General features: G+C 41.5%; 1 long non-coding RNA gene across 1 annotated transcript in view; it reads right to left on the bottom strand.

Moving 5' to 3' along the window:
• Positions 1-9,684, bottom strand: part of LOC144589243 (uncharacterized) — an 18,072-nt gene extending 8,388 nt beyond the window's left edge. The window contains exon 1 of the long non-coding RNA XR_013545268.1: positions 1-9,684. This exon is cut by the window's left edge and continues 187 nt beyond it. This is a non-coding gene — a long non-coding RNA (uncharacterized LOC144589243).
• Between the last annotated feature and the right edge of the window lie 918 nt (positions 9,685-10,602).

Genomic DNA, 10,602 nt, shown 5'->3' with positions numbered 1-10,602 from the left:
GTGTGTGAAAATGAGGCCAGAGCTTCACTGACGTTCCACAGAAGTCAGTGGAGAAAATTATTTGGAACTTTAGTTATAGCTTTCAATTGGATAATTGCTTTGCTTGTGGAACCGCACAACACAATTTGTCAATGCATGCATAGTTTTAAGATTATTTATAAAAGCTACCTCATGTGCACTAGTTGTGATTCTAGAGCCAGCTGACCTACTGTTTGCTATGTGACAAAAGACAATAATCTATCCCAGTGGTTCTTAACCTTTGTTACTCAGGTGTTTTTGAACTGCAACTCCCAGAAACCTCAGCCAGCAGAGCTGATGGTGATGGCTTCTGGAAGTTGCAGTCCAAAAACATCTGAGTAACAAAGGTTAAGAACCAGTGATCTATCCTATGAAAGCTTAGTTAGAAGGTCAATCCAAACATGGCTGAGATACACTTGTCTTTTTTGAAAAAAAAACCACATCCTGTTCTAAGTGGAATTATACCACTCTGAAAGAGAAGTTTTATCAGTTGAAGGTTTTCTTGAATCCACTATTTACACTTGAAGGTCACATCTTCAGAAGCACCATGTGCTCTTTACCAGCTTCAACTATTTTTATTTCATTCATTCATTCATTCATTCATTCATTCATTCATTCATTCATTCATTCATTACATTTATATCCCGCCCTTCTAGACAATGTCTACTCAGGGCGGCTTACAATAAAACATATCATAAAACAGTTAAAACAATTTGAGTCAATGGTATTAGTATTGTTCAAGATGGCCAATGTGAGGCAAAAGCTAAGGTAAGAAGTAAAAGTTAAGTATTGACAAGAGGGAACTAGTGGACAGCTTCCTCCTCCTCTTAAAATTCTAGGACCCTGAATCATTCACTAAAGCTAAAAAAATTTTAGATCATTAGCTCAAGGTCCACAAGACAAGTTTGGGCATTGCAATAGCCTGAGTGGACAACTAGGCCTAACTAAAGCTCAGCCAAGGCTTTTTGTTCTGTGGGATGCTGACCATACCAAGCTCTGCTCCTCAGAAATTTGGGAGCCTTAAAGGAACACATCTTTGGATTGGATGCTAGCCTTCTTCCTTCTGCCCAAGAGCTTAGGCCAGGCATGCTGCTGGTGTTAATGAGCTGCAAAAACTAGGGGGACTCTAAATCAGCAGTGTGCTGCCACAGTGGTGGAACTAGGTTGAGGAGCCGTCATGATCAGTCTGAGCTTGTGGTTCTTGGGGTAAAAGATCTGCAGTATCTCAAGCTCAAGGTTCTCAGCTCTCTGTCAGCAGCAACAGTTCACCCTAATTTGGAAACAAGTTTTGGCTTCTGATTCAATTCACTGATCTGGATTGCACCCTGCCACTATGGGCTAAGTTGTTACCTTTCAACCTGAACTGCTTTATGATACTGTGAAATTATTTTACTTAAAAATGTGCTAACTTTCCTTGAGTTTGGGATATAGTGAGAAAAAGGCAAAATAGGAACTTGTATTAGCACCAGCCCTATCATTAGTCAGAGTGAGGCATTAGGCATCCTTCAGTCTCAAAAGACTATGGTAATGTGCTCTGTATGGAGGACTTGGAACAGCGTCTAGTGTGGCTGAGGAGGCCAATTTGAGAGTGACAATCCCTTCCACACTGAAGACAAATCCAATCTGTCCCCTGTCCAACACCTTGATTTTGCTGCTTTTGTTACTTCCTCTTTGCCTCGGCCTGCTGGACAAGGGTCTCTTCAAATTGGGAGAGGCTGTGATGCAATGCCTGCCTCCAGGCTGAACGCTCCGATGTCAGGGTTTCCCATCTGTTGAGGTCCATTCCTAAGGCCTCCAGATCCCGCTTGCAGATGTCCTTGTATTGCAGTTGTGGTCTCCCTCTGGGGCGATTTCCCTGCACTAATTCTCCATATAGGAGATCCTTTGGAATCTGACCAATAGCCATTCTCACGACATGCCCAAGCCAATGCAGACATCGCTGTTTCAGTAATGTATACATGCTAAAAATTCCAGCTTGTTCTAGGACTACTCTATTTGGAACTTTGTCCTGCCAGGTGATACCAAAAATGTGTCGGAGGCAACACATACAGAAGGTGTTCTGCTTCCTCTCCTGCCGTGCATGAAGGGTCCAGGACTCACTGCAGTACCGGAGTGTGCTCAGGACACAGGCTGTATAGACCTGGATCTTGGTATATGTCATCAGCTTCTTATTGAGCCATACTCTCTTTGTGAGTCTAGAGAACATGGTAGCTGCTTAGCCAATGTGTTTATCCAGCTCAACATCGAGAGAGAGTGTCAGAGATCATTGAGCCAAGGTACACAAAGTCATGAACAACCTCCAATTCTTGTGTGGAGATGGTAATAGAGGGAGGTGAGTCCACGCCCTGGCCCATGACTTGTGTTTTCTTCAGGCTGATTGTTAGTCCAAAGTCTTGGCAGGCCTTGCTAAAACGATTCATGAGTTGTTGGAGGTCTTCAGCAAAGTGGGCAACAATGGCTGCATCATCTGCAAAGAGGAAGTCCCATATGCATTTCAGTTGGACTTTGGTCCTCGCTCTCAATCTAGAGAGATTAAAGAGCTTTCCATCTGATCTAGTCCAGAGATAGACACCTTCTGTTGCAGTTCCAAAGGATGCTTCAGCATGACAGCAAAAAAGATCCCAAAAAGGGTTGGTGCGAGGACACAGCCCTGTTTCACTCTGCTTTGGATGTCAAAGGGATCTGATGTTGAGCCATCAAAAACTACAGTGCCTTTCATTCCCTCATGAAAGGACCTGATGATGTTAAGGAGTCGAGGTGGACATGCAATCTTGGGAAGTATTTTAAAAAGGCCATCCCTGCTAACCAAGTCAAAGGCCTTTGTGAGATCTATGAAGGCCACAAAGAGCGGCTGTTGTTGTTCCCTGCATTTCTCCTGCAACTGTCTGAGGAAGAATGCCACGTCAGTGGTGGATCTATTAGCTCGAAATCCACACTGTGATTCTGGATAGACTCTGTCTGCAAGCACCTGGAGCCTCTTCAGCACAACACGGGCAAGCAGCTTCCCTACAACGCTAAGAAGAGAGATGCCACGGCAGTTATTGCAGTCACCCCGTCTCCTTTGTTCTTGTACAATGTGACGATGTTTGCATCCTTCATGTCCTGCACTACTCCACCTTCCCTCCAGCAAGGACGAAAGACTTCATACAGTTCGGTGGTGATAATCTCTTTACAGCACTTCAGCACTTCAACAGGGATGTTATCCTTTCCAGTTGCCTTGCCGGAGGCAAGGGAATCCAAGGCCACTTTTATTTCTGCTAAGGTTGGTTTGCTGTCCAACTCTTCCAAGACAGGCAGGCACTCAATGTTATTTAATGCTTCTTCGGTTACTACATTTTCTCTGGAATATAGCTCAGAGTAGTGCTGCACCCAGTGTTCCATCTGCTGTGCTCGGTCCTGAGTGATCACACCTGTAGCAGACTTCAAGGGATCAGATTTATTCTGTATTGGACCTAAGGCCTGCTTGATACCATCATACATTCCTTTGATGTTACCTGTGTCTGTTGCTATCTGTATCTGAGATCAGAGCTGAAGCCAATAATCATTAGAACATCTCCTGGCAGCCTGTTGGACTTGGCTATGAGCAGCTCGAAGAGCTTGCAATTTCTACTCGCTAGGACAGGCTTTGTATGCTGCTAGGGCTCTCCTCTTATCCTCGATGGCTAGCATCAACTCCCCAAATGGGCTTTGAACCAGTCAGCCATCTTTTGGTCTTCTTGCCAAAGGTAGACAAGGTGGTGTTATACACAGCATTCTTGAAATGTTCCCATCGTTCAGGTGCATTTGCATCAGCCGGACCTGGAAGAGTTTCTTCAAGCGCTTGGGCAAATTCTTCCATTTTTCTTTGATCGCAAGTCTTGCTGATGTCAATATGTGGTCTTCCTTCCTTTTTTATGTGATACAATCTCTTTGTTTGCAGTTTTACTCTACTACACACCAGGGAGTGATCAGTATCGCAATCAGCACTCTGGAACTGGAAGAGTGAGGCAACCACCTAAGATAACAGATGTTAGGGAGAGAATGACAGCTCCCCTCCATGTCTCCTATTGCTTCTGAAGTAGCCTGTTCAGCCACCAGTATAATAAAAAGCAGGCACCATCTTGTCCTTTGCCTCAGGTAGCAACTTGTCATGGACCACCCCTCCCTTCCATTGCCCCCCATTGTATTGTATTATTCTTGTAATAAATGTGCTTGCTTATCGCACCACTATAAAATGTGTGCATGACTGAAGCTTCCACTGTTCCTGTGAGAACACACTTCCCGGACTTTGTTTGTTAATCTTTATTGTTTTCGACAATGACATTTGACCTCTTTAGCTGCTTGTGTGTAGTGAAGTCTTCCTACCTCACACCTGGTGTTGGTAATAAAGCACAGCATGCATAAATAATGAAGATATGTTTGTGAAACTTCACTAACTGGCAACTGCCTGTGACAGACATCCTACGAGTTGCTGTTAATGGAGACTGCTCAGCAGATAACAAAATGTCCAATTAAAGTTTATTCCAGGTGCCATTGGGTCATAAAAGGAAACAAAAATGAGGAAATGGCTTTAGTACATTGATAATATACGGTAATTCCCATCAAGATTATATATTGGTCAGCCCTACTATTAGGCTGGGTGAGGCAGCCAATTCGATCAGCTGATTTGAAAGGAAATTGTTGGTTATTTGATTTGTTATTGGTATATTGTTACTGCTGGGCATGGGAAGAGATCCAGCTGGGATTTTCTGTCTCAGCTGTCAAAATAAGTTGCCAAGCCTTGGGTTGTATGCACCACAACAGGGAGGAAGGGGAAAAGGCACCAGTTGCTGCTGTGTCTTAAGGAGAAAAATATTTTGAACCAAACATAGAAGGATGTTATATTTTATTTGTTTGGGGGGGGATCAGTGCATTATAAGATAATTTTCTATACCGTAGAAACTCGGGCTTAGTTCACTCCATTACCTTCTGTATCCTGCAAACTGGGTCTCCTTCCACAACAAGACTAGCAAGCACTGAGAATCAGAATGGCTGAATGTGGAGAATGTAGACGAGAACATTAGAAGACTAGACCTCTGGGGTGGAGGAAGGAATGGTCCTAGGGAAACACACTGTCCATCCAAGCCAAGCCAATGTCATCTGATCCATGTTTACTTTCTCTGTACTGAGAGCAACAAAGTATTCTGTGCTGCTCACTTTGCAGAAAGGAGCATGTGCCTGCCTCTCCTCCTGCTGATTCAGACTGCCCAAGCTGGCACTTGGAGGAGCAGCTCCTCCAGTTGCTGGCAGAGTTGCACACTGGCTTTGCAATTAATAAGTAGGGGTTACAAGAATTCTATGCGCTTGTTCCAAGCAGAATTCACCTGACTCACAAAGGTTGAGGAGGAACAAAGCATATTTAGCCATGGACGAAGAGTGTTCCTCACCGCCAAAGCAGAGGCCTTTTCTGATCATCAGCCGCCATAGTAAGATTCTTCTTTCAACAAGGAACCAGAGTCGTTCAGTGAATAGCAGTGCTCAGGGACTGTCTGAGCCCAAGGCCCAGGAGGTCTCTGAACCCTCAAGAACAATCACTACCACTTTGAATGAAGGAAATTCTGCAGCAGAGGCATAGCTGCTCCAAGCTTCCAAGGATGTCAAGATCTAAGAGGCAGCCAGAACCTCCATGCCTAGGTAAACTACCAATGTATCAAACAACTCCTCATCAGTTGAGAACTTCTCATTTATAAGGAGAACCTCTTGAAGCCTCTAAGATGCTGCAGCCTGACTTTACGTGATGTTCTTGCAGCTGCTGTTTAAAGGTTTATGGTGGAAGTTACAGAAACTGCAGGGAAAAAACTCTGTAAGGAATCCGCTGATTAGTTCCTGCATTTCTTGCAAGCTGTGACTCCTGTTATGGTTTGTTATCTCATGCCAAACCTCAGGCTCTGTTTTGCTGTTATTGTCCAACTCTAGTCCGTTTTCTGCTTTGGCCTTGACTTCAGACTCTATATCTACTGCCATTTGTATGGACGTGCCCCCCTTGTAAAACATGGCTATTTGATCTTGTCTTCACCACTTGATTCTGCCTTGAATGTGGAACCTGCTATTAGCATACTCATATCTAGACTCCCTCTTGGTGCATTGTTTCCTTGGTAGTGGTGACCTGTGCACTGTTGTTAGAATCTACTGCTAGAATCTGACTTATCCCTGAACTGGACACTGATCCCATGCTCCTCTTCTTTAATCAGGAAAGGAAAAGCAAAACTAGCTGAGCCACTCTCCCATGTGAATGGGTGAAACATTGGGGGTTGGAAATGATCTTCAAGGAGATACCTTCTCCGACATCCTACTAGCTGGAGGGGTTTTCTTGGTGGCTTACAATCACTTCACATGCTGAAGGGTCTCCTTCACTGTCTCATCTAAATCTTTCCACGAATTGATTTTCAAAGTGACCTTATGAAGTGATTGACTAGATCAACACTCAGAACTACTTCTAAGAGAACATTCTCCTTTTTTTTTCTTAATGCAATATGACATATGTGGGCATGGAGACATTTTAAGCAGCTTCAAAAATAAAACCACAGCTACTTGGTTTGGCACTATATCCGATATCTTCATGAGCTATTTCTACACAGAGCACTTGTGTATTTGCTACCATGAATTAAATTCACTGTTTTCAAGATAATTCAGTAAGGGAAATACTTAGATATGCAGTGTCTGTACCACTTGTTGGCTTTGAAAGTTTTGACTTTTCTACTTGGTGGATTTTCATTACTTTGGCAGGATGGAGCAGGACTCTGTACTATTGCCACTATATTGCCAACCCAGTTCTAAGGACACTTGTTGCATGATATTGTCAATCCCAGATGGCAGAGCACTTTCTCAACCACACAACGCCAGATGCTTTCTTCTAGTTTAATGGTAAATCCCATAGAAGCATTACGATGCAGATGTAGATCCCATTCCATTAGTTGCACACGCAGGTTCTTTCAAGGTCTATGTGCAATGTGCAGCTCAGAACTATCTCCTTAAAATGAGATCAAAATAAAAGCATTGCTAGAACATACGGAACTCTGTAAATGGCTTAAAGTATGACCATGTATTTTTCCTAACAGAGTCTTTGTGTTATATTTGTTCAGTCCCAGAAAATATTCAATTAGCATGATGGCAGAAAATTAATGATGAAACTTTCCTTGGCTTCAGTAGAAATAGTGAGAGTGTGGGGGAAAGGAAAGCTACATTTGGTAATAAAAATCATCCAATGATCATTACTGGCCCTTCGGAATTAAATGAATTGACTGATTTAGGATTATTCTTTTGAAGAACTATACCATTTTCATTTTTTAAAAAAAGTTATTGTCATTACCACCAACGTGCTGAAACTACAACCTGGCATATATTAATGACAATCAAAGCAGGCATACTTCTGCTGCTCTTAAGAATGAGCATATGGCCTCTTGGGCAGACATCAAAAATAAAGAGCTTGCACTAATGTAATAATCTTGACTAAACCCGAATAAGGAGCTGAGCTACACATCAACCTTCCTTCCTTCAGAATTAATAAAAAGGTCTGCATCTTGAAGGAGTCTTTTAACCCTTTCCTTCCTTGACAGTTCTTTATTAAAAGGATCTATGAATTATCTCAGCTTTCTTCTACCACCAACATGCTACACCAACATGTAGCTTTAGAAGAGATAGCTGTGTTAGTCTGTGCAAGCGTATCAAGCAAAATCCCTACATTAATGCACGTGATTCCTCTGCTAACTTCTCTCATTCTTTCTTTCCCCTCTTGAGGTTTAACTGTATCTTCAAAAAAAAAAAAAAAAAAACCCACCCACCCCTCCTCTTTCTTCTCTCTCTTTCGCCACCCCCTTCTCTGCTCAGACCTGGTGTTCGTTTTCTGTCTTCTTGAGGAATGTTTGCAACAGGACCCTAAAACAAATGTAGGCCTGATTACTCCATGTAACCAATGTACATTTAGAATGCAAAACAGATATTTCATCTACATTTCATTTCATTCCATTTCATTCTGTCTCTTAATGTCTGATGAAGTGGATGAGTCCACAAAAGCTTACATTAAAATATAATTGTTATGTTATGTTATGTTATGTTATGTTATGTTATGTTATGTTATGTTATGTTATGTTATGTTATGTTATGTTATGTTTATTTGAATTTTGCCTGATATGCTATTATTGTAGCCTTGGGTTTGTTTTTCCCTGCTCACCTCCAGCTGAAATTTAGTGTCATCTCAGGGCATTTGTCTATGTAAAATGCTATGCATGCCAATAATGCAATTAAAATATGCCTCATAGTTTATGCTAGAAAATATTCCTGTGGACAGATTATCCATAAAAGGGAGCAAGTGCACTAAAGGAGCATGAGAAGAAAACGATTTATGTATTTTGACAACCACATTTCCATCTTAAATGACTGCCAGCTTTCTCCAGCTTGGTGATCCCCAGATAAGACAACAGAATTGAAGGGCAACAGGTTTGGGGAAACTGCTCTGAGTAAGGTGTTACAGAGAGCTAATGGAAGTAGAAGTAGAAGAAACCAGCACTGCCACCCATAAGGAGGGAAAAAAAATTAAGGGGCCATATTGATGGTACCAGCTGAACCTGCTGTTGTGCAGAACAAAGACTACAGCCAGGTGACAAATGTAATGAACTTTCAAGCAGTCAGATATGATCAAGAGCAGCTGCATATGACAATAAATAATATTTGGAGGCTGAGAGAAGAACTCAGAAAGTTATATTTTAACAGGAACTAGTTGCAGCACTTGTTACTTCCCAGCAGCCAGGTTTTGTTATAATTGCTCCAACCACGCAAAATAATTTTATATGCTGTGCGTTATGAATGAGTTGTGCTGTTGTTACCAACAGGGATGGAAGGAAATACAGGGAAATACTGGCCAATTCTAAGGTTTATCTTGGAATGCTTATAAAAATACAAATAACTAAACCAAAAAATATGCCATTTGCCATTTAGAATTGATCAGAGAATGACATAAAGACTCCTGGGGTTCTTGGTCCCTGTTTGAAGAGAACTTGGCCAACAAGAGCACAGCCCTTTCTGAATCTCATCTAATATCATGCAACACAGCTCATGCTTATGTCCATGGCTGGCTTTGCCTGCGTCAAGTGTGAAGAACCTATATTCTTCCAAATGTTTTGCAGCAACCATCATCCCTTATCATCACAATTTTAACTGGAACATCTGGGAAACAAAGTGAAAAACATCCAAAAAAATCAAAGTTTTTCCTATCACTGACATCTAGATTTATGTTTCTCCTAACTGTGCTGTAAATTTCTTGATACATTTCAAAATGAGCTCCAGATTGTCATCTCTTTCAGGGATTTTTTTTTCTGACAAATGTACTTGATACTGTTATCACACCATTTACTTCCCCATTAGGAGTTTTCACTGAAGTCATTATGATTTTTAATAATTCCGGGAATTTTTGCAATGTCATTATAAACTCTGTCCTCAGCCATACACAATTTGAGTTGACACTTTATGTGGGGTACATTCATATTAAATTGTTGTTGAAGAGCAGAAAATAAAAATCCCACTTTGCTAGTCACTGTTGCTGCTCACAAGAATACTGAATCATCAAGCCAATTTATGAAGTTTTTACTACCGAGAATATCATTTCAAATGTGCATGAATAAATATCCAGGCACTAATCAGGAATGCAAAGGAAAATTGTTTACTAGGACAATTCTTTAGGGATAGTACACTTTGCCCATATCATGTGAGCAGGATAAAACAAAAGATGGATTTAACTGGGCCACACCCATATTAAAGATCTACATGATTTATTCATATGAATCACACTGTGGGTCTTTAATATGGAATGATAAAAGAAACAGGTGACATCAGCCATTAAGTTGCTACTCTTGTGGGTCATAGTAAGAACACTTGTTCCAAACCCTGACAGACAAATTGTCAAAGTTTTTCATCTCTGAAGCACAGCATCTCAAAAGGCAAAAGTAATTCTAAACTGCATCAACTCTGTCCTATCAAAGCTTGTAAGTAATGTAGCTTGGTAGCTTCTAATTTGCAACATGTACTTTTGAGTAATGAGGAGCTACCGATTTTCCTTTTAAAACTAACACAATTTCTAGTACTATTTATATGTTTTAATGTCATAATGTAATAATTGAAATCCAGTCGTCGTTGTTTAGTCGTGTCTGACTCTTCGTGACCCCATGGACCAGAGCACGCCAGGCCCTCCTATCTTCCACTGCCTCCCGGAGTTCTGTCAATTTCATCTTGGTTGCTTCGCAGACACTGTCCAGCCATCTCATCCTCTGTCGTCCCCTTCTCCTCTTGCCGTCACACTTTCCTAACATCAAGGTCTTTTCCAGTAGGAAGTCACTATTTGAAAAGGCCCACTGAATCAATGGAATGTAAGGAAAAGCTGACTCACCAAATCCCCACTGGTGAGTCAGCTCAATGGGCCTACTTTAGTTGTGACTTACTACTGGATTTCAGCCATTAAGCAAGGTAATTTGATACCTTTGAATCTTTTGTGGGCATTGATAAATGACAATGGAAACTTATCAGCTAGTATAGAACTTAACAACTGCTGTGGTCAAGACTTCCTTGGACCTTCAG

The sequence above is a fragment of the Pogona vitticeps genome, chromosome 4 (assembly GCF_051106095.1).
Source record: "Pogona vitticeps strain Pit_001003342236 chromosome 4, PviZW2.1, whole genome shotgun sequence".
NCBI lineage: Eukaryota > Metazoa > Chordata > Lepidosauria > Squamata > Agamidae > Pogona > Pogona vitticeps.
The sequence above is the reverse complement of the archived record's forward strand: the minus strand, read 5'-3'. Positions and strand labels throughout refer to the sequence as shown.